The sequence below is a fragment of the Schistocerca gregaria genome, chromosome 9 (genome assembly GCF_023897955.1).
Source record: "Schistocerca gregaria isolate iqSchGreg1 chromosome 9, iqSchGreg1.2, whole genome shotgun sequence".
Classification (NCBI taxonomy): Eukaryota; Metazoa; Arthropoda; class Insecta; order Orthoptera; family Acrididae; genus Schistocerca; species Schistocerca gregaria.
Window position 1 is genome coordinate 217,721,267 of NC_064928.1, and position 23,825 is coordinate 217,745,091.

General features: G+C 44.4%; 1 protein-coding gene across 9 annotated transcripts in view; it reads right to left on the reverse strand.

Moving 5' to 3' along the window:
* The window catches only part of LOC126291997 (kinesin light chain), a 390,450-nt gene that overhangs the window by 242,905 nt on the left and 123,720 nt on the right, over nt 1–23,825 (reverse strand). The window contains exon 1 of one of the 9 annotated variants that reach the window (XM_049985771.1): nt 12,387–12,518. The exons of 6 other annotated variants lie outside the window; for them this stretch is intronic. The gene's annotated coding sequence lies outside the window, so the exon portion shown is untranslated. Of the gene's footprint in view, nt 1–12,386; nt 12,542–23,825 lie in introns of those variants that run through there. 2 more of the 9 variants (XM_049985774.1, XM_049985777.1) reach the window with 2 other exon arrangements.

The window sequence follows — 23,825 nt, forward strand, 5'->3', positions numbered from 1 at the left end:
CCAAACTTGAAGCAGGCAACTCTGGAAACCGAGGCGCCAAATGCACACAGCAGGGGGAGGGGGGGAGGGGGGGGAGAGTTTGAGCCCATGCACAACTTTCCGGCGAGACGCACGCCTCTCGAGCAACGGCAGTGGAAAGGGGAGGGAAGATATTTTCCACCAGCTACAGTGCCCGAGCGCCTGGCGCTACACTTCACCCGTGTGGCCTTCTGACGTTATGCCATCATAACGCTCCAGGCAGAAGCTCAACGGCACATCAACCTTCCTCTAACATTTTTGACGTTAAATCATCGAGAACTTTTGGGACAGCGCTTCTGCCGTTATCACGCCAGTGAATAGGGTAGCTCACAAACCAAAATTATTCGGAATTGTGTGATGAAGCCAATCTTACAGTTGCTGATGGGAACACTAAATGCTCGCGTCGGCAACTCCCACCGCCAGTGGAACAGCCGCGGGAAAGTTAGGATGCAAATTGCGTTTCTGACGAGATGGGGAGTGCAAAAGGTCCGTAAAGTGACGCCGCTGTCACTTGTGTGTCTATATCGGTTAGGTTATCAGTGAAACTCCACTTGCTTGGGTGGGCCCCAAACAGCAGCAGTGGCGAAAATTCAGAAATCACACCTTTAGCGCAGTCAACGATTTTATGAAATCTAACATGCGAAAGCAAACATGCCTGAGTTTGAAGTTGCAAAATGCATTTAGATAATTTTAACCCATTTCTAAATCACACTATATTCAGTGAAGCTGAATAAAGATGAGTTAAACAGTTGCAGATTTTACAGCATTACAACATACTCTATCAAAGTTCACGAAAATAAGGCTAGCAGTGTGAAGTTATATTTCTAAAATTCTTTTGGCTCTATAGATGACGTGCTTCCTACAACCTATAGCAACGCGTACAATCTGCCCTCCCCACGTGGAAATAACGTAGCTGCAACAAGTATCAGTTTGATGTCCCTTGGACGGGGCACGAGCTGTAACTGGGGAAGAGCAAGGAACTATTTTCAAAGCGACATAGAAAAACCTCGGGAAACCTAAATATGAAAAGTCGGGCGGGGATTTGGATCTCTGTCCTGAATCATGCGTGTACGAACTATTAATGACCGTCGTATTGCTCAGCGGCGTCCAAGCCGCTGAAAGGTAGGCCAGAAAAAGCGGGGAATATGACTACGGCACATGGCTTCGCGTGGAAGAAACGAATATAATGTTGATAAATTATATAGAATATACAGACTCAACAGGGACGTTTACAGCTGAAGTGGCTAGAGGCGGCCTAAACTTTTTTTTTAAACTCTGGATACCCACAACAAGCGTAACACTTAACAGCAAAAATTTCAGAAACCTGTACATAGCACCTTAACGGCCTGCTTTCGTGCGTTCTGCAGAGTTGTCGATTCCATTTTATACACAACGTGTATCTTTCCGGCGATCCTCTCCTTGTAGCCAAATGTTGCTGCCTTTAAGCTGAACCAGCCTCCGGAAAGTTAGACTTAAACGGAAACTTGCCATACGGCGTACTTCGCCCCCATCAAAGAATTTTTTCTACGGGATCCACGGTGCGTTGGCGGTGTAATAAATGTAAGCTAAGTCAATACAATCGAAAAATGCGGCCGTTTGCGTCATATGATACAAACATACTCATCGAAACGTAGAGAGTACTTCCCGTTGACCTAGAATCAAAATTTTGCAATGTTTATCGGCACAATTAAAAGAATACATCCGAAAAATTATCTGTAATTGTACCATATGAAAACTCATTTGCTACACTCTCGGTAATCTGAATTCCTGGGTCCGATATCTTGACAGTATCAATAACGGTAACAGGCTACTATCGTCTGTTGTTGCTGTCATCTTCAGTCCAGAGACTGGCGTAATTAATGGATCTACCGAAATAAAAATGTAAAGAATACTAACACAATCGGAAGTTTCAATATAAACATGGCTTGGGGCGCATAACAGCTAAGAACCAGCGTGCCACCTCACCCATCACCCCTGAGACGCTGGCACAGTGCGCTTCTAACACGAAAGATCGTTGTGGGGACCGAGAGTGGGATAGGAGCACGGAGAGCGCCGCCATACCCAGGGCACTCCACAGTCTGGTTGGAGTCCACCCACCGACAAGACTTAAGAAACCTAAAGCGCCTGAAGCATACGAATGAGACGTTTATCCGAAAACTGCGCAAAAACGGAAAGAACACACTCGCCGGAAGCATGCCAGTAATCGAGCCCGAGAAACCCTCGGGGGCCAGATGTATAGCAGCCGCAGCTAGGGCAGTCACTCATTACGGTGATTGGAACGTCGCCGTCAGGTAGGGGGGCAGAGCGTGCTCTGGCGCGTCCTTGCAACACGCTGGCAGCAGCTCGGGATCGATCTGGCGACCCCGGGGGAGAGCTATCGACACGCGACGTGCGGATCAATAGCGGCAGAGGCGGCGCCAAAGCCAGCGCGACGCGCCAAGTCAGACAAGCAGGCAGGCAGCCACTCGTAACGCCTGGCCGGGGGCGTCGCCGCCCGCCCGATAATTGGATCCGTTCTCAGGGCGCCTCCAAAGTCGCCAACACCGCTGCCTAAGTCCCACCACAACAGCTCGGAGACCACCCAGAACCACCTACACAAAGTCATCTTTCATCGCCACTGTCATTTCGGGTCTTTACGTCCAGCTTCAAATGGCTACAGTTGTGTTTATAAGGTGTATAGCTTCAGACACCCCCCCCCATGAACCATGGACCTTGCCGTTGGTGGGGAGGCTTGCGTGCCTCAGCGATACATATGGACGTAGCGTAGCTGCAACCACAACGGAGGGGTATCTGTTGAGAGGCCAGACAAACCTGTGGTTCCTGAAGAGGGGCAGCAGCCTTTTCAGTAGTTGCAGGGGCAACAGTCTGGATGATTGATCTGGCCTTGCAACATTAACCAAAACGGCCTTGCTGTGCTGGTACTGCGAACGGCTGAAAGCAAGGGGAAACTACAGCCGTAAATTTTCCCGAGGACATGCAGCTTTACTGTATCGACAAATGATGATGGCGTCCTCTTGGGTAAAATATTCCGGAGGTAAAATAGTCCCCCATTCGGATCTCCGGGCGGGGACTACTCAGGAGGATGTCGTTATCAGGAGAAAGAAAACTGGCGTTCTACGGATCGGAGCGTGGAATGTCAGATCCCTTAATCGGGCAGGTAGGTTAGAAAATTTAAAAGGGAAATGGATAGGTTAAAGTTATATGTAGTGGGAATTAGTGAAGTTCGGTGGCAGGAGGAACAAGACTTCTCGTCAGGTGACTACAGGGTTATAAATACAAAATCAAATAGGGGTAATGCAGGAGTAGGTTTAATAATGAATAGGAAAATAGGAATGCGGGTAAGCTACTACAAACAGCATAGTGAACGCATTATTGTGGCCAAGATAGATACGAAGCCCACACCTACTACAGTAGTACAAGTTTATATGCCAACTAGCTCTGCAGATGATGAAGAAATTGAAATGTACGATGAAATAAAAGAAATTGTTCAGATAGTGAAGGGAGACGAAAATTTAATAGTAATGGGTGACTGGAATTCGGCAGTAGGAAAAGGGAGAGAAGGAAACATAGTAGGTGAATATGGATTGGGGCCAAGAAATGAAAGAGGAAGCCGCCTAGTAGAATTTTGCACAGAGCACAACTTAATTATAGCTAACACTTGGTTTAAGAATCATGAAAGAAGGTTGTATACGTGGAAGAACCCTGGAGATACTAAAAGGTATCAAATAGATCATAAAATGGTAAAACAGAGATTTAGGAACCAGGTTTTAAATTGTAAGACATTTCCAGGGGCAGATGTGGACTCTGACCACAATCTATTGGTTATGAACTGTAGATTAAAACTGAAGAAAGTGCAAAAAGGTGGGAATTTAAGGAGATGGGATCTGGATAAACTGAAAGAACCAGAGGTTGTACAGAGTTTCAGGGAGAGCATAAGGAGACAATTGACAGGAATAGGGGAAAGAAATACCGTAGAAGAATGGGTAGCTCTGAGGGATGAAGTAGTGAAGGCAGCAGAGGATAAAGTAGGTAAAAAGGCGAGGGCTGCTAGAAATCCTTGGGTAACAGAAGAAATATTGAATTTAATTGATGAAAGGAGAAAATATAAAAATGCAGTAAATGAAGCAGGCAAAAAGGAATACAAACGTCTCAAAAATGAGATCAACAGGAAGTGCAAAATGGCTAAACAGGGATGGCCAGAGAACAAATGTAAGGATGTAGAAGCTTATCTCACTAGGGGTAAGATAGATACTGCCTACAGGAAAATTAAAGAGACCTTTGCAGAGAAGAGAACCACGTGTATGAATATCAAGAGCTCAGATGGCAACCCAGTTCTAAGCAAAGAAGGGAAGGCAGAAAGGTGGAAGGAGTATATAGAAGGTTTATACAAGGGTGATGTACTTGAGGACAATATTATGCAAATGGAAGAGGATGTAGATGAAGACGAAATGGGAGATATGATATTGTGTGAAGAGTTTGACAGAGCACTGAAAGACCTGAGTCGAAACAAGGCCCCCGGAGTAGACAACATTCCATTAGAACTACTGACGGCCTTGGGAGAGCCAGTCATGACAAAACTCTACCAGCTGGTGAGCAAGATGTACGAGACAGGCGAAATACCCTCAGACTTCAAGAAGAATATAATAATTCCAATCCCAAAGAAAGCAGGTGCTGACAGATGTGAAAATTACCGAACTATCAGTTTAATAAGTCACAGCTGCAAAATACTAACACGAATTCTTTACAGACGAATGGAAAAACTGGTAGATGCGGACCTCGGGGAGGATCAGTTTGGATTCCGTAGAAATGTTGGAACACGTGAGGCAATACTGACCTTACGACTTATCTTAGAAGAAAGATTAAGAAAAGGCAAACCTACGTTTCTAGCATTTGTAGACTTAGAGAAAGCTTTTGACAATGTTGACTGGAATACTCTTTTTCAAATTCTAAAGGTGGCAGGGGTAAAATACAGGGGGCGAAAGGCTATTTACGATTTGTACAGAAACCAGACGGCAGTCATAAAAGTCGAGGGGCATGAAAGGGAAGCAGTGGTTGGGAAAGGAGTGAGACAGGGTTGTAGCCTCTCCCCGATGTTATTCAATCTGTATATTGAGCAAGCAGTAAAGGAAACAAAAGAAAAATTTGGAGTAGGTATTAAAATTCATGGAGACGAAGTAAAAACTGAGGTTCGCCGATGACATTGTAATTCTGTCAGAGACGGCAAAGGACTTGGAAGAGCAGTTGAACGGAATGGAGAGTGTCTTGAAAGGAGGATATAAGATGAACAACAAAAGCAAAACGAGGATAATGGAATGTAGTCAAATCGGGTGATGCTGAGGGAATTAGATTAGGAAATGAGACACTTAAAGTAGTAAAGGAGTTTTGCTATTTAGGAAGTAAAATAACTGATGATGGTCGAAGTAGAGAGGATATAAAATGTAGACTGGCAATGGCAAGGAAAGCGTTTCAGAAGAAGAGAAATTTGTTAACATCGAATATAGATTTATGTATCAGGAAGTCGTTTCTGAAAGTATTTGTTTGGAGTGCAGCCATGTATGGAAGTGAAACATGGACAATAACTAGTTTGGACAAGAAGAGAATAGAAGCTTTCGAAATGTGGTGCTACAGAAGAATACTGAAGATAAGGTGGATAGATCACGTAACTAATGAGGAGGTATTGAATAGGATTGGGGAGAAGAGAAGTTTGTGGCACAACTTGACTAGAAGAAGGGATCGGTTGGTAGGACATGTTTTGAGGCATCAAGGGATCACAAATTTAGCGTTGGAGGGCAGCGTGGAGGGTAAAAATCGTAGAGGGAGACCGAGAGATGAATACACTAAGCAGATTCAGAAGGATGTAGGTTGCAGTAGGTACTGGGAGATGAAGCTTGCACAGGATAGAGTAGCATGGAGAGCTGCATCAAACCTGTCTCAGGACTGAAGACAACAATAACAGCTTCAGACACTTTTCTTCCACTCTTCCAACGGGTTCCAATGCTCAATCGGTCATTCCTTCTCACACCGTACAGATTTGGGTGCACTACATTACATCTGTCAGATCAATCTGATTCTACGAAAACTAAAGGCACCACAGTACCAAGTCTGACGCTGTGAATTTTAATGGAAGCAAGACAAACATCAAGACACGATCTACATACAACAGTATACACCTAGGAAAAAGCGACCTCGAATTTAAAATTGTGGAATGTGTGACATTTTCAAGAATATGGGTATAAACTGTTGGGAAGGACATTAAATATACGAGGCGTGTGTTTTAAGTACCGTTTTGAAATTTAAGATGTTCTAACATCTCAATTTTATTTTTATATGAACGCCTGTACCTTAATCTACGCCCTGACACCTTTACTGTGTCATTCTTCCTTGTTTACGTTGTGTACCGAGTGTTTAAGATGCCTCCGATAATCGTTAGTCCCGCCGACTGAAGTACTGGCTGTTATAAGATTTCTTAGTGCTAAATGTCTAAAAGCGATCGATATTCATAGTGATATCTGTGCAGTTTACGGAGAAAACTTTGTGAGTGATGGAATGGTAAAGAAGTGGGTGAGAGCGGTTAAAGATCGTCGCACAAATGTACATGAAGAACGGAGTGGGCATCCTTCGGTCGTTAATGTAAGTGGTGCAGAAAAAGGACAATAAGGTGAGAGAAAACAGGCGCTTTACCATTTCCTCCTTGCGGGATGACTTTCCTCATGTTTTTCGTAGTGTTTTGTATGGCATTTTGACCGAGCACTTCAATTACCGAAAATTGTGCTCACGTTGGTACCGAAAATGTTGACGGATGTGCACAAAACCAAACGTTGAAACAGCGCATTGACTTCCTTGAGCAGTACCACAACGACGGTGATGATTTCTTAACACAAATTGTTACGGCCGATGAAACATGGGTGACCTACGTCACATCAGAACCAAGCAACTGTCCATGGAATTTGAGCAAGGGCATCGTTTTGCTGTAAGACAATGCCCGTCCGCATGTGGCGAATCAAACCAAAGATCTCATATCTTTTCGATGGGAAACTTGAAATCATCCTCTGCACAGCCCCGATCTACCATCTGTTCCTGCATTTTAAGAAATGTATGGGCGGTCAGCGTCTTCATGTCAAAACAATGGTGATGCAGTGATTAACAAATCAGGCGTCTGACTTCTATGAGGGTATTCAAAAACTGGTACAACGGTATGACAAGTGCCTCAGTGTTGACGGAAATTATGTAGAATAGATTAAGGTACATGCTTTCATGTAAAAATAGAATTGAGATATTTTAGCACGTCAATTTCAAAACTTCACTTAAGAACACGCCTCTTACAACGGAATTTTCTGGCAGATTAAAATTGTGTGAAAAATTTCCGAGTTCGAGTCTCGGTCCGGCACACTGTTTTAATCTGCCATGAAGCTTCATATAAGCTCACACTACGCTGCAAAGTGAAAATCTCGTTCTGATAATATACAAGAATCGAGAGGGGAGTGAATGAACTGCTAGAAATTCAGTCTTTCAGTCTCACTGTTCAAATTGTGTATCTGAGGATGTAATGACGAAAATAAAAATCTTTCACATATGGGATTAAAATATCAGGGTAACAGGACAGAGTTCGCTGACGACATTCCTACTCTCACGACCAGCCTAATGAGCACACACTGGGTCGAGAATCAAATGCGTACGGAACTAATGAGCAGCAGAAATGAGATTATCACGAAATTTCGGAAAATTCAGGGCCACACGGTACGGACTAAAACAAATACGTCACCATGGAAGATAGGTTCTGAAATGAAATAGAAGACGCTGACTACCCTAAGGGGGAAATTTTTTTGATGAAATAATGCCTAGTGAACCAGACAGGCCGTGACCTGAATTTAGAGAGAAAAATGTGATGTTGAGGAACACTGCCTTACCAATAAGGGTAGGATTTTGTTTGAGCAGCCTATGCGTCTAACTTAAATGGACTGAATCGTCTAAGAAGCTGTAGAAAACAGCCATGTGTGGTTAACAGAGATTACGAATAGGAAACAGTGATGCGTGGAAGCGCATACCCAGAGACTATAGGAGTATTCCCGATATCACACATGGTGACAGACATGAAGAGGCTGCTAGTGGCTTTGCACTGTTTAGTACCAATGTAATCTCACAGTGTACACTTCAGCCGCGCGGTCTAAGGCGCTGCCGTCATGGACGGTGCGGCTGGTCCTGGCGGAGGTTCATCGAGTCCTCCCTCGGTCATGAATTTGTTTCTACTTAGGATAATTTTGGTTAAGTAGTGTGTAAGGTTAGGGACTGATGACCTTAGGAGTTAAGTCCCATAAGATTTCACACACATTTGAACATTTTTTTGTACACTTCAATTGTTTTTCGACAGACAATTGCCCCTCTGAAGAAGACAATGGTGAATGATCTCTAAAGCACTGACTCAAAGGTAATTTAAGGCACGTGCACCGAGTACATCGATGTTTAGTACGTAGGAAGGCGTTAAGGACAACCCCGTCCAAAGCCGCCGCCGCCTCCGCATAGGTTTAGATACTTGAAATCTGCGAGGTTATAGTCGCCATAATGGTGTCATGATACCGTCAGTGGCGTCGTTGACAGTCACTGGTCAAACTGGTCTGGCTGTTATGTACTTTTCTTTGGCTCCATCAGTCCTACCGGCCGCACATCCGACAGGAATGAAAGAATAAAACTTGCCGGTGAAGGCTGCAGGGATTTGCGGCTATATTCCTGGTTATGGGACCAGCTGGCTGGCTACCAACCCGCGGGTTGAGCAACCAGGCAGCCGCCACTTTGGAAAACTTTCTGAAGCTTAAATTAGGTCTCGCGTCACGACAGGCAGCGCTGTACTTCGTCTTCCCCATCCGACGAGAGGTTCGTGTCAATGGATTTATTGTGGGGCAGTTCTACACGTTTCATCCCCATTTGACAACTCGCGAGGTAATCCTATGGCAACCAAGTGCTGTAGCAGACGAGAGCAGGCCGATTACAATTGTTGTAAGGAGAACTCTCCGAATGCTCCTGTGAGTGAAACTTCACCGGCTCAGTGCACCGTGACGACCAAAACACAATCTTCGACTGTTTCTACCGAAAAATGTTCGTATTTCCGTGTACCGTCTAGCTCACGAGCTGAAAATTTATGACCCTAGAGGCGTTCTCGGTGACATGGTTTACAAGTCTTTGGGACTCGAGCAGTCATGTTCCATTTGTGCGGTATTCTACATCTTTTCCCTAGTTGTCTGTCACGTGCCGAGCACGGACTTCGTTGCTCACTTTAAGTACTCACAAAAAACACAGAAAAAGCTGACATGTTAAGGACTATGGCGACTGATGTCATAAAATCACTGTCAAGTGTAAATATCTATGCAAGAATATGGGGGTTATGGGCAGCGTCATTCTCTCGCCTAACAAAAACTACAGCTTTCTTTCAGATACGTTTATTACGCCAATACCCGGTCCGTGCCGAATGAGTATATCCAGGTGATGCTAGAAAATTTTAACGGTTCTGAACACACATCGTCATACAATTTGTGGCATAATAAACGCACTAAATACAACTCTTCTACACAAAAATCAAGATTAGACCAGACTTTAAAATACCTTACCAAACTTAGAAAATACCTTTCGATCGGAACGTAAATTTAACGATAGAATACACAAATATAATAGATCATTACACTAGTTGATTTCGCTAATTCACAGCCAAACTGACATTCCAGCCTAACCTGGTCTTCAGGTTACACTACAAGTCATTCTGTTCGAATCTGCTTAAAAACTTCCGCTCGTGAGAACGTTCGGAGATTGGCAGTATCGCAGGCTTCCTTAAGCTCACAAAGTTTCACATTTAAAGTGGAATCTCAGCACACCGACAATAAAGTTAATTTCCGTTTCAGAGAGGAACCCGGACATGTTCTGGGCTGTATGACTCAGATTTAGGAGGATAAAGTGTTGTACGGCCGTCAACCTGGTTTAACCAAGACGCGGAGGTTCTTGTATTATACTCTCCGTGTAAACAACTGGCCACAGAATACGCAAAGGTAAAGCGCGCACCTCCGCACTGCCAGCAGCTATTTCCGCGGCCTTGTGGGACAGCATGGCCCTGCCAGCGATTTTGGGCAGCGGAGGGGGGAGGGGAGGCCTCTTGGTTGCCCTCGACATGGAACAGCCACTTCAGTGAACGAGGGCTTCCACAGTGGCCCAACAAGGCAGGCGCCAGCTCTTTTGTGGGCGCTGCCATGCGTCACGCAACTGACTTACGCTTCCTGAATCGTTTTGTCACTGCATCGAGCAGCACACAAACATACGGAACGTATGAACCAGAGTCTGCGCTACAGGCCAAAACATTTTTCTGAAGGAACTACTTGCTGCATAGATCTTCCAACGTTGAATTTCTCCATATTTGCAAGAGATTGGTTTTAACTAAAATTTATCGCAGTCAATGTTCGTGACGTAGTGGCTACATCAGTTATTACCAGTAGATCCCAAACTCTGTGGCTGAGCACGCTGGCCGTCATTTCCTACTGAAGATCTAGGAGCCTCAGTGGATTGACAGCATGCTCTGATGCTGACATTTATGGGCTATCAATTGTAATAAGAAATGTGAGGACCGATTGAACTACACTACATAGTCAAACGTTTACTTATGGACAGTGTGTGAGTTATCCTAAGTATAAATAAGCAAACCGTTTGTGCTTTCTTAGCTAGATGGAATCTGGAAGTTTTAAAATCGGTCAAATGCAAAGTCCACTCGCCGCCTTGTGACATTAGGCGCATCTCTTCTAAAGGTGTTGATACTGACTTTGTAAAATGTTATTTTGATCGTGTCACTAGCAGAAGCCTAAAATAACTCACGATTTTCATAAACTTCCTTTCCTTTCCTTTCAAAAGGTTCTCTGGTTAACATTCTTAGACAAGCCTATTCTTTAGCGGAAACACCCACTTGCCGTTACACATATAGTGAAGGTGGAGCCCATACCTTGTAATTAGCTCAGAACGCCATCGTCCCTTTCACTTTAAACTATTCATAAAATAGAAGTACCTCAATACAAGCATCTGCTTAAGTAGTACACTTGAAAATAGCGAAGTGGCCGACAGCACAAAAGCAAAATTTATTTAAGTTTTAATAAACGGCTTTCAAATACTTTTGTATGACAATAGCAACGAGGAAAAAAATAAGCAGTGGTTTTATCCCTCTCCATGCGTTAATTCATTGAGAACATAACCTCCAACCACCAGATAATATAACAAAAGATCTTAAACACTGGGAACATCTGCCGATGGGGCGGTCATCCATTTCGCGGCTATAGTACGAGCCCCTCCTGAAATCCTGGTTATGACGACTTATTTGTAGCATATCCCGAGGTCTGTATTATGCTCAAAGGTTAATTTCGTTGGAGTGTATGCAACCAACGAATGTGAGGCTAAATTAAGATTATCAATTAACTAGCCTGATTTCATTTCGTCATAAACGTTCAGGAAACATTTTGTGTACAAGTGTCTCAAGTGTATACTGATGGATTCGTGTATATATACCGAAACGAGTAATCGGCTCTAGTGTGTTCCCAACCTCCCAAGGGAGTGGTACGTAAGACTAACAAGCTGTTAGACAGCTGACGCAGGAAGGCGGAGAGAAACAACAGTGTTTAAAGGGGGCGTCAGCGATTAGTCAGCACTAGATATTTTACCGCTCTGATCCCGCCTGGAGCCGGCGTGAGTCACGGCCGCAGATGAGCCAGCTAGCACTTCCTGCCACACGGCACGACTAGATGGGCACTTGTTCGCTGTCTTGGCACACGCAGCCTCACCGAGACACACCACACGCTGAGCACTATACACGAAACGCTCCCAGGACTTATATTACTTGGTTGCCGCAATGAAACAACGAGCACATGAATTTCCATCAGTGCATGATAAACGGGAAAACTTCCAGAGACCCAGCAACAAGAAATAAGATTGAGACATCATATAGCGCAGTCCGAATCAATAGCTCTCTCAATACGGTGACGATCAATATTTCAGTATGACACTTTGCTCACATTTTGCCAGTAATTTCTGCACCACAACTTCGTAGATGAGGCACCTGGAATATACTAATAAAAAAAAGCCTATTTATAGAATGACGAAATGGGGCTGCAGATGTAATTTAGGAGTGCACGACTCGACGGAGCAGCTATGTCGATTTGTATCTGCCGTACCAAACTCGGCACTAACTCTTGCGGAACCGCAGCAACTTAAGACTCAATAACTAGGGTGGACTTTCCGTGGACGCTTCCATTACGCGCGTAGCAGCATTTCCAGCTACGCCTTACGACTTTTAGCGCTGTGCACGTGAGACGTTCCTGGCGCAACGCCCTAAAACATTGTGGAACACTCACTACAGAACACTGGAACGACGGAAATGTGGCATCGCACCGCCGCTTCCTGCTAAAAGCCACACACACACTGCGCACTACACAAAGCAAGATGCTCCGGCCCGACCCGCAAGCAGACTAAACAGCGAAGCACTGCTCTGTTGTCTCGCCGGCAGTACGGCTGCGGGCCGCAACGGCGCGCGCGTCGCCGCATGTGCTGCCGCCTGGTGGGCAAAATGCCAGAGTCTTGCTGCTGTTATCAATCAACTCACAGTAATACGAATTTAAACGAAAAATGTTTTGGCGGCGTGCAAGATATGAAGTATCAAGTTTATCACTTTATGGTGGTGTGTACATTGCAAAAGCCGTAATTTGTAAGGGCGGTGCGCATTTCAGATTTCCTCATCGTCTTTTTGAAAATATTCGTTATAGGAAAGCGAGGGTTAATGCGAACAAAACACGCATCGAGAAACGCCACTGCAGAAGGAAAGACTCCGCTAACATGACAACGATCCCGAATGCGAGTCTCGGTCCGGCACACAGATTTGATCCGCCAGGACTTTTCATATCAGCGCACACTCCGCTGCGGAATAAAAAAATTCATTCTGGACATTTTGCTAACACTGTGTCGCAACAGCAAATTAGCAAATTTATCCGACTGCTATGTATTCTAGAATCACCACAATGCCTGTCACCAACGACTGGCATCTATATTCATTTCCAGGAAACTATTTCGTCGTTATGCGCCACGTTCCTAACTCGTTTGTATGCTATAATTCGGGAAACTAGTTTTCTGTTTTGTTTTGTTTTATAGTGGATTACCTTCAGGTCATCACTTCGATACTCCGTATCCCATAGAACGCTTAGCTAAATAGTCTTAATCTTTGGAAAAAAAAAAAACTGCGTACTGTCCCGGACACACCGAACAGAAGAGAGACTACTGCATAATAGGTGTATAACAAAGCATACGACTACAGAGAGAGGCAGGCTGAACGAAACGTGTTACACTGTCAAAAGAACAATGCGTAAAGCCTTCAGAACACTGTCAAGTAATCTTTCACAACATCCAAAGAAATTCTGTTACCATGTAAAGGCATCTAAATTAGTGTCTTATGAGTCAAAAGCTGAAATTCTTTACACCGTTTTCAAATGTTCCTTAACAAGGAACAACCTAGCAGAATTGCCCCAATTTAATCCTCGTATCACTGAAAAGATAAGTGAAATAACTGTTAGTGTCAGTGGTGTTAGGAAATGCTGAAATCGTTAAACTTGAACAAAGCTCCAGGGCTCGATAGAATCCCTACCATATTCTATATAGAATTTGCGGCTGAGTTAGACCCTTTTCAAACTAAAAATCTATTACAAATTCCTCGAACAAAAAACCGTGCCCAGCAGTTTGAAGAAAGCACAAGTCACACCCGTTTACAATAGCGGTAGCACAACTGCTCCACAAAATTACGTTTAGTATCGTCGACATGGTTTTGTTGCAGAATCTTAGATTACATTATGTGCTCAAACATAATGATGTATCTCTAACAGAAATGCTAATCAGCAGGGATTTCGAAAATAATCATGTGAAACCCAACTCCCAGTTTTCTCACGTGACATACAGAAAACATCGAATCAAGGCAGTCGGGTGTGTGCAGTATTTCTTGATTTGCAAAAAGCGTTTGTCTCAGTTCCACGTCCACTCTTATTCTCAAAAGTGCGATCGTATGGAGGGTCAAGCGAAATCAGTGACTGGATTGAGGATTTCTTGGTAGGGAGGATCAGAATATCATCATGGATGGAGAGTCACTTTAGAGGGTAACTTCAGGTGTGCCCCAGGAAGTGTACTGATAACCTCGGGTTCATTTTGTATATGAATGACTTTGGGGACAATATTAGTAGTAACCTAAGGCTTTTTGCAGATGATGCACCTTATTTATAATGAAGTACTGTCTGAAAGAAGTTGCATGAATATTCAGTCGGATCTTGATAAGATTTCACAGTGGTGCAAACATTCACAACTTGCTTTAAATCTTCATAAATGTAAAACTGTACATTTCACAAAACGGAAAAAACGCAGTATTCTATCAGTGAATCGCAGTTGGAATTGACCAATCCATACAAATACCTGGATAATACAGACTGTGTAGGTACATGAAACGAAATGATCACATCGGCCCAGTGGTGGGTAAAGCAGATGGTCGACTTCGGTTTATTGGTAGAATACTGGAGATATGCGAAGAGTCTACAAAGGAGATTGCTTGTAAATCACTCGTTACATTTTCCGACACATTTACATGAGCATTTCACAATCCTGTTACCGCTTCGACCAGCCAGTGATCATCTGGACTGCCAATAAAGAAAAAGAGTCGGTCCTCGAATCGTGGTATTTTTTATACAAATTATAAAACTATAGTACGAATCCTACTGACAACCTGGATATGGGCACTGGTTGGTCGAACCGATTATGGTATCGTAAAATGTTCATGAGGCTCCATCTAAAAAACAAATAAATCTCGGTCCTCAGTTGTTAATTTTTCTTTTTCTGTCATACAAACAACTAGTAGCAATGACAGAAAATGTTTTTCTCTGATCTCTACGGCAGGAAAAAATGGAAAACGTGTTGCTATTACACAGCAGAGCCAACTACTTTACTGATGAGACGCTTGTAGTGCAAATGATCGTTAAGAACTAACAGGACAACTTAGTAGAGTATATCTGAAAGAAGGCTTAAAAATTAGCTACAATAAAACTGAAACAATTTATTGTAAACATTCTGAAAAGTCGATTCATTATCGTCATCGTTTCTTTACGGAACTAATACATCTGAAATATTTAAAGTTATTTGTGTAGCTGAAAAGTAGAGTAGAGGCAGTAGAGATGGGCGGCATAAAAGAGGGATGCAGCATATCCAGGAGGGAGAGAGAGAGAGAGAGAGAGAGAGAGAGAGAGAGAGAGAGAGAACAAGAAATAAGGAAATGGTCATAAAGGATTGGGAACAATTAGTCGACAAAAAAACTGAGGAAAGAGCTCTTCAGTGGTGTGGCCATGTACAGTAAAAGGAGCAAGGATGAGAAAGAACCCTAGATTTGTCGCTCGGATAGCCGAGAATAATAGAGCAGTGTTGGCTGGTTATCACGTGCTAATGTTCACAGTAAATACTGCACTTAAATTATGCTATTTCACTTCATACGCGAGCCGGAAATCGCATTGTGTGCCACTTCTCTTCGAATGCGTGCTGATATGAAAATAAAATGGACGAAAACTACTTCTGTAGTGCTCTCTCCGTAACAAGAAACCAGTGTCGAGTGCTGAAATGAAATGTCAACCCATCTCAACTCAGGGAAGGGACGCAGCTGCCCATTTCCGAATGTGCGTGATCTGACGTGACGTCATCCTTCACCACACTACCAGCGCTACGCTGCTTACAGAAACAGATCAGTATCTCTCATTGCAACTACGGTGCAAGCGTAACGTACGAGGGAGTTCAGAGGGGCAGTTGACCAACAGTACAGAGGCTCAGCCGTCAAATCATCGTCTCGGGTTCGATTCCCGCTGCAACAATAATTTTTTCATTTATTTTATTCCTCGCAATGTTAAAATACCACTGATCGAGAGAGGGAATAATAGGAATGATGAGGTATAAAGACCGGAACGAGAGAAAATGCAATGATTGTGTATGCCGGCGAATGGGACAGGAAGAGCAACTGCAGAAGAGTGAATTTCCGCTACTGCCCTCCTTCCCTCGTCCCCCACTGCGGCAATCGATTCCACGAATCAGTCTAACGTCGCAGAATCCACATATCCGTTACTCAATCGCAGCAATGCGGTACAGGCTTAAAGAAGTGTTGTGTTCACGTGTGGCCGACTTCACTTTGCCTACTCTCCGTCTGCGGGGAACGTTGTCTCAGCACGCAGACGAGTGGTTTAATGTCTCCGCAAGTCGCCTTCCGCTTTTTCGGATACTGCGGCTGCAGTACCGCCCAAGAGGCGCCAAGTCGGCTCGTTCCTTGGCTCTGCTTTGAGATCCAGTGTACCCAATTCCTAGCGATCAGTACCCGTTGCATTTTCATCCCACAATGTACCGGGTGATCAAAAAGTCAGCATAAATTTGAAAACTCAATAAATCACGGAATAATGCAGATAGAGAGGTACAAATTGACACACATGTTTGGAATGACATGGGGTTTTATTTGAACAAATAAATAAATAAATAAATAAACGTTCAGAAAATATACGACAGATGGCGCTTCATCTGATCAGAATAGCAATAATTAGCATAACAAAGTAAATCAAAGCAAAGATGATGATCTTTACAGGAAATGCTCAATATGTCCACCATCATTCCTCAACAATAGCTGTAGTCGAGGAATAATGTTGTGAACAGCACTGTGAAGCATGTCCGGAGTTATGGTGAGGCATTGGAGTCGGATGTTGTCTTTCAGCATCCCTAGAGATGTCGGTCGATCACGATACACTTGCGACTTCAGGTAACCCCAAAGCTAATAATCGCACGGACTGAGGTCTGGGGACCTGGGAGGCCAAGCATGACGAAAGTGGCGGCTGAGCACACGATCATCACCAAACGACACTCGCAAGAGATCGTTCACGCGTCTAGCAAGCCTTTTTTTATTATTACTTACTAATATTATAACTTTACAGTGTAAATTTCCCTGAAGAAGACCCCCCATCGCTGGTTGAAACCGGTTGGCGGCAAAACAAATAATGCGATTGTGACTGTCATTGTGAAAAATTGATAATTCCTCGGTGGTGCGTCGCTTCTTTTTCTTTCTTTTTTTTTTGCCTCCGGTGAAGTTGTGTACCAGCGTCGCTGGAGCGGCTGCGCTGCGATACGAGGGAGCGGACACACACACGGACGGCGTGCCTTTGCTAGCTTTCTGGGGCGCCGATCGATGAGGCGAGCCAGCAGGCAGGACGGGGGGCTTTAATAGCCGCCTCTCTCTCCCCCCACCCCCTCCACCCGCGCCATAAAGCCGCGCCTCTATTACCCCGACACCCACTTCCACAGGTATGCTATTCTCGGCGACATTCCTGCCGCCTCAAAAGGCCGCAGCGGCGCGCCCCAAACAGTATTACACTGTGCTGCTGCCGCAGCTCGCTGTGGCGCACTTCCGCTTCTATGTCGAAGCCCTCACTATTACGTTAAGTGCTGCTTCGCACTGGCTAAAGGAAAGAAAGAGAAATATCGAAAACGACTGTAATACGAAAATGGTGTTTGGATCGCCATCAACAGGACACATCGAAGCAGTTCAGGGGCGTGCTGCTATATTTCTTTGCGGCAGGTTCAGTCAACACGTATTTTCCAGATTCTTTGTGAACTGAAATGGCAGTACTTACACGCACGACTCTGTTGGCGATCCACAGCTGTACAAAATACTTGGAATTAATTCACTGACAGCGAATTCCTGCGTCAGTAAGCAATTAATTCCAAAGCAAACGGGAGTCCCTGTAGTGAAGACGACATTATTTTCGCGGAGAAAAACTGGGAACATTTATATAATAGGCATTTGTAGCTGATCACAGAACGACTGCACTACCGACGACGAACATTTGACTACGGACCGCAAATGTAAACGATTGTCTCTAGGAACACAGTCACAAGATGTGCACGATGGCGTGCGCGAATTGTCGTCCATGAAGGCGAATGCCTCGCCAATATGCTGCCGATATGGTTCCACCTTCGGTGGGAGGATGGCATTCACGTATCGTACTGCCGTTACGTGTCTTCCATAACCACCAACGGCGTGCGTCGGCCCCACATAATGCCATCCCAAAACGGCAGGGAACCTCCACCTTGCTGCACTCGCTGGACAGTGTGTCTAAGGCGTTCAGCCTGCCGGGTTGCCTCCAAACTCGTCTGCGACGGTGGTCTGGTTGAAGGCATCTGTGACACTCATCGGTGAAGAGAATGTGATGGCAATCCTGAGCGGTCCATTCAGCATGATGTTGGTCACATCTGTACCGCGCTGCATGGTGTCGCGGTTGCACAGATGGACCTCGCCATGGCGTTCGGGAGTGAAGTTGCTCATCACGCAGCCTATTGCACACAGTTTGAGTCTTAACACGAATTTTTGTGGCTGCACGAAAAGTCTTATCCAACATGGTGGCGTTGCCGTCAGGGTTCCTCCGAGCCATAATCTGATAGGTAGCGGCCATCCACAGCAGTAGTAGCCCTTGGCCGGCGTGGTCGAGACATGTCATTGACAGTTCCTGCTCTCTGTATCTCCTCCATGTCCAAAGAACATCGCTTTGGTTCACTCAGAGACGCCTGGACACTTCCCTTGTTCAGAGCCCTTCCTGACACAAAATAACAGTGCGGGCGCGATCGACTGTCGAACTTACTCTGTCTAATAGGCGCTGCTCATGCATCGTTGTTTACGTCTTTGGGCGGGTTTAGTGACAGCTCTGGACAGACAAAATTCAATACTCACAGCCAACGTTTAATCTTCAGGAGTTCTGGGAACCGGGGTGATGCAAAACTTTTTTTGGTGTGTGCATTTTATGATTAGACGACAGCTGAAATGCCACTGAAAACAGTTCTATTAAATATCTGTGTGCATGCGTGAATAACTATTTAAAATGGAACGACCACATAAAACCAATCACAAAAAGACGGCTGCGAGAGGCTGACTGGAAGAATCCTCAAGAAGCATAGCCCATCCACGAAGGAGTTAGTACGAAACTCTCGTTCGACCGATACTACACTATTGATTGTCCTTGTGGGGTCCGTACCACAGAGTATTGACGTGGGAAACCGGAGTAGATCCATAGACGAGGAACGCGTTTCGATACAGGTTCATTTCGCAAGCACGAAAGCGTCACGAAGATGCTGTGTGAACTCCAGCGCCACAAGAGAGGCTTTGTGCAGCACTGTACGGTTTACTGGTAAAATATTCCAAGCGCGTACATACCTGGAGGAGTCAACAAATATACTGCGTCTTCCGATATATAACTCGCGAAAATTCCACGAACAAAAAACCGGAGATTGGAGTTGATGTGGTGCTGTCGTCTTAATGTTTGGAGGCTTGAATGTAGTGGACAATCGATCTTTCCGCGCACCACGCATTTCCGAAACAGGAAGAGGGGTAACTGGCAATGTAGACGCAGTACCTTCTGCCACACAGCATACGGCGCCTTGCCCGAATATACAGGATAGACCTTTTCCCTTTGGGGTTGGGCTAAGGAACACGTGTACAAGTTAAAACCAAACGATATTAAAAAAAATTTAACAAAATATCCGTGAAGTGTAGGCAAATGTCCCTCGCGAGATATTACCAAAAGTCATGGATTCTGTTCCTAAAATGTTCACGATTTGTGTGGAAAATGAGCGTGCAAGCGTGTAAATGTAACTTAATAACGAAATCGTACATACTAATAACGTAATGAATGGCAATAAAAGTAAGTTTGTCATACACTTCACTGTCACAAATAGGTGCTGACTTTACAATCACCCTACACAATTGGATGAAGAACGAAGCTTCTTTTTCTTTCGTACTGAACCGCGAGGGGCGGTCAGTGGTGCAGCGGTGCCATAATGGACAGGTGAAGTTGCAGCTACGAGACAAACACACGGTAACAATGGAGTCTGCGCGCCCGATGCCGGCTTTATCGCGACGCGCCGGTGGAATGCTACAAAACATGACGTAACGCGGTCTGCTAGCGGCAGCCCAGACAATGCGTCGGGCCGGCCGGCTGGACGACTTTTTGCTTTCTGCTCGCCGGCCAGAGGGAATACGCCAGGCCGCAAGAGGTGGGTTCACCGCTGATACTAGTGTTTAAGCCGTCTGTAATAGCACCTTAACCTATTTTTAGATTCTGTAAGGAAAGTGAATTATCTACGGGTTCACAGAATATGTGGTAATATATTCCAAGTGTGGGGAAATATTCACCAGTGGACACTATAATATAAATAACGATTAATATGGATATTAGGTTTTGGTGAGTGGAGTGACTTGAAGAGAGAGGATATTTATTATATACATTTACAGACGAATGGAAAAATTGGTAGAAGCCGACCTCGAGGAACATCAGTTTGGATACCATAGAAATGTTGGAACACGTTATGCAATTCTGACCATACGACTTCTCTTAGAAAATAGATTAAGGAAAGGCAAACCAACATTTCTAGCATTTGTAGACTTAGAGAAAGCTTTGGACAATGCTGACTAGAATACTTTCTCTATTCGGAGTAGGAATTGAAATCCGTGGAGAAGAAATAAAATCTTTGAGGTTTGCCGATGACATTGTAATTCTGTCAGAGACGGTAAAGGACTTGGAAGAGCAGTGCCTGAAAGGAGGATAGAAGATGATCATAAACAAAAGCAAAACGAGGATAATGGAATGTAGTCGAATTAAATCGGGTGATGCTGAGGGAATTAGATTAGGAAATGAGACACTTAAAGTAGTAAAGGAGTTTTGCTATCTAGGAAGTAAAATAACTGATGATGGTCGAAATAGAGAGGATATAAAATGTAGACTGGCAATGGCAAGGAAAGCGTTTCTGAAGAAGAGAAATTTGTTAACATTGAGTATAGATTTATGTATCAGGAAGTCGTTTCTGAAAGTATTTGTATGGAGTGTAGCCATGTATGGAAGTGAAACATGGACGATAACTAGTTTGGGCAAGAAGAGAATAGAAGCTTTCGAAATGTGGTGCTACAGAAGAATGCTGAAAATTAGATGGGTAGATAACATAACTAATGAGGAGGTATTGAATAGAATTGGGAAGAAGAGGAGTTTGTGGCACAACTTGACAAAAAGAAGGGACCGGTTGGTAGGGCATGTTTTGAGGCATCAAGGGATCACAAATTTAGCATTGGAGGGCAGCGTGGAGGGTAAAAATCGTAGGTGGAGACCAAGAGGTGAATACACTAAGCAGATTCAGAAGGATGTAGGCTGCAGTAGGTACTGGGAGATGAAGAAGCTTGCACACGGTAGGGTAGCATGGAAAGCTGCATCAAACCAGTCTCAGGACTGAAGACCACAACAACAACGTCATTTATATTACATGGAATAAGATGCTTCAAGGGGGTGGCAAGAAATTGTTTATGTTGGTGTGAAGAGTTTGAAGCAGAATAAAATCGGTTAAGATGGTTTATGTTACACAGGGTGCAAACGATAGCTGTTTACGACGTACCACAGTGGCGCTGGGGAAATCGAGACAAATCTGACATATTAGGTGCGGCTATAGAATAACGGGACTATTGCTGTAAAACTTTATAATTTCAAGGACATACATATTTAGTAATTGTCACCTTCAATACACTCCTCTGTAAGCTCCTTCATGACGAGGAGCCGACCTTGTGGAACAGACAAAAGTAGGTCAGGGGAATAAGGTGGGTAGTCTAATACTGGGATGCTGCGCTTCGCTAGAAACCTCTTAATAGGGACAAACCGGTCCGTTGTCTTGTTGCAGAACCCATCACTTGTTCTACGACAGTTCGGCTATTTTTTTCATATTTTCTCACGGAGTTGAGGAAGAACCTCAAAGTAGGGATGCTGATTAATAGTCTAACCTTCAGGAATCCAGTAAACTCATCGGACGGTAGATCGAACACGACTGAACTACTTTTTCGATATTTTCATCCCTTTCTGATGTTGAAGGTCATCCCGGGCGCGAGTCATCTTCAACGTCTGCCCGGCCATCTTGAAAACGCTCGAACTACTCAGATACTCGCGTACGTGATAAACGGTCATCGCCTTACACTTCTTTTAGTAAAAGATATCTTTCACTAGCAGTATTTTCAAGTTTCATGTGCAACTTCACGGCAGTTCGTTGCTCTATTATTACACTGGTCATTTTTCCGGCAAAATAAAATAACGGCTCTCACACAAACGAAGGCCAGGCCACACTGATTTGTCTAGAGATACCACAGATGCCGCAATCGTCTGACAAGGCTTAATGCTTCACAGCTAACGGTCGTTCATCCTTGACGCACGCGTACCTCTTTTGTGACAGCATCAGCCGCATTACTTTCTAGTCATCCGTCGTAAGGCACTTGCGCTCATCCGTCGTAAGGCACTTGCGCTCCGTTAAGCCGAGAATGATGTCAAACTGCCGTACAAAAGCCACCCGAGATTTGAAGCTCGCGTGCTCCGCGAAATTTCGAGTATCTTCTTACCTTCTGAGGCCTAGCACGCACGGAAGACTTTGTCACTGTGACGGGAAAGCCTCAGTCATTGTCACGTCAAGTAATCAAAGTGGACTGCGCTCACGAAGGATGATAGCCACTAAATTTTTTCTTGAAACCCAAGCACCATTTTTCGATACGGATTTCGGAGAGACGGTCGTTGTCTGAGAAGTCACGAGACGAAAAAGAAAATTTCATAAAAAAAGGGCAGTGGGTATACGCCCTTTGGAGTGAAACGCTAGTGTGGGGAAAGTTAACACAATGTTTCACAAGCTTCCACAAGCTTCGACAACATCCAAAGAAAGTTTCTCAGTATTCCCGAATAAGTGTCGACAGTTCTGATGAATTACTTCGCATTTTACCTGCATAACTGTATAAAAATAGGAACATGAGATTGTCTGTCCCAGTGAACACAAGCAAACATAAGCACTTGAAAATATTATTCGACTGATTTCTTCCAATCATTCAATTTTCATACTTTGTTTTCCGAAAAGTGGCGGTCTTATTTTCCAATAAGAACACCATTTCCGATATCATCTTCCTTGACATTTACGTTGTTGTGTCACTGCGTCGACACTCGGCAAGCAAATGTGGAGCCGAGATTGCACGCAGCCGTGCGCGCGCGGCTGTCAGAACGTGGCGGCGCAGTGACGTTTCTCTCACGGGCTTGTTCGCGCGTCGGTAGACAAGGGCCGGCTGTCACGTCGTAACATGGACAAGCGTGACGCAACAGTCACGACGACAAAAATCACCCGCGCACGCTACTACTCATACACATACGCTTTTGTTAACATTGCTCAGTTACCCTTTCGTCTTTCGTAAAAACTAGTTTGCAATTAGACCTAAATGTAACCCTTACAGGCACACTAGTCTCGTAGTAAGAAGCCCACTGAAACAAAAACGATTCAATTGTTAATTTTACACTATAGCAATTCAGAAAATCGTGAGGTGAAAATTGCACAAACGTCATTTACAACTTGTAACTGTACGATTAAGCCATTGGCGTAAGAGGGCGAGCAGATATTGCTAAAACTCGTGCAACCGGCTTTGTTGGCTAGTTTTGAGGTGGTTTCCCGGATTGACAGATGACGATCTTCATATCTCAAATATTGCTCTCGAAACTTGCTGGCAGATTAAAACTATGTGCCGGACCGAGACTCGAACTTGGGATGTTTGCCTTTTGATACGGTCTCGAGTGCGAGTTTCGGTCGGGCACGCAGTTTTAATCTGCCAGCAAGTTTCATATCAGCGCACACTCCGGTACAGAGCGAAAATTTCATTCTGTTCCTCTCGACTTCGCTTGCAGCACTGCGGTCTATTGTAA